The sequence below is a fragment of the Chelonoidis abingdonii genome, chromosome 1, assembly GCF_003597395.2.
Source record: "Chelonoidis abingdonii isolate Lonesome George chromosome 1, CheloAbing_2.0, whole genome shotgun sequence".
In the NCBI taxonomy this organism is placed as follows: domain Eukaryota; kingdom Metazoa; phylum Chordata; order Testudines; family Testudinidae; genus Chelonoidis; species Chelonoidis abingdonii.
In genome coordinates, this window is record NC_133769.1 from 331,817,644 (window position 1) to 331,818,891 (window position 1,248).

A 1,248-nucleotide genomic window follows, 5' to 3' on the forward strand; every position below is an offset into this window, starting at 1 on the left:
GTTCAGAACAGCCTCGTCATTTTTTCCCCCTCCAGCACGGTAAAAAAAAGTGAAATAAAAATTCCTTGAAGTACTGTAAATGTCACCTCTGTGTACTGAATGCTGCTGGCAGACGCGATGCTGCTTGCTGGGTGAGAGCAGTATCCGCTCCTCCTCCCCCCAGGGGTAGAACGGCTGCCCAGTGATTGCTCTGGCTGAGTGTGGCCGGGGGTTCCGGGGTGAAAATGGAATGACTCCCTTTTTCTGACAGTGAATGGTACAGAACGCTGGTAACTGTCTTCATCTTATCACCTGGGGGCTGAGCTTCATCAGACCCTTCCTCTCTGTGTAAAGAAAAGATTCTGAACTGCATGGGATGTCATAGCCATGTGCTCCTTCCCCTCATCTGATCTCAGTAACTACTCTGTGATCTTATTGCATGCATTCTCCATAACATCATGCAACAATGGGTGGGGGGCACTGCTGTGGTAGCCCAGGTAGGTGGGAAGCAACGGTTGCGTTACTTGCAGCGGCTCCTCTGTGAATACTGATGCACGGAGCAGCTGCGCTGTGCTACACTGATTTTAATACACTGTATCCTATTCTTGTCTGGACTGACTCTATTTTTATTAACCGTAAAGGGCAGGATTGACCAGTCCCAAGTGAGTTAATCCCCATTTCCTTTCAAAAATTTACACAGGGTTATTATCCGTTCTGTCCCATTTACTGGTGAGTGTAACAAAAAGAGGGAGATGGTAACAGTTTCTGCTGTTTACAGTAGTACTGTACCATCTACCACCAGGAAAGGAGCAGATTTTCAAGTAGCAATAATCACACCTCAGATTAACTTCATTGTTATGATACTGCCACTGTGCAAAGCTCTAATGCTCCTCAGTGCTGCAGATTCGCCTCTGTCAGTAGCAGCATTCAGTAAAAAGAGGGTGACATTGTAAGTACTCCCAAGGATTGCTTTATTTAACTTTCATTTTCTCGTGCTGGGTAGGGGAAGGAAACTGAATAGCTGTTCCGTGAACCATAAAAAGACACCGTGTTGTAAGCTACAGACACTGGGGCGCTAAGCCAAGAATGCAAATAGTTTTACGAGACTGCTGAGGACTGTGGGATAGCGGGAGTCCTCAGCACCCCCGTTCCGTCCTCCATGATCCCCCGCCCCTGATGCAAATGTTAATGGTCACGGGGGGTTCTGGGTAAACGTCGTCAGTCATTCCTTGCTCCGGGAAAACATCAGCAGACAGTCCTTTCGCACAT

The 1,248-nt window shown here is 47.6% G+C and overlaps 1 pseudogene; it reads right to left on the reverse strand.

The window, feature by feature from the left end:
- Positions 1-704: 704 nt before the first annotated feature.
- LOC142046171 (U4 spliceosomal RNA) lies at positions 705-860 on the reverse strand (annotated as a pseudogene).
- Positions 861-1,248: the final 388 nt, after the last annotated feature.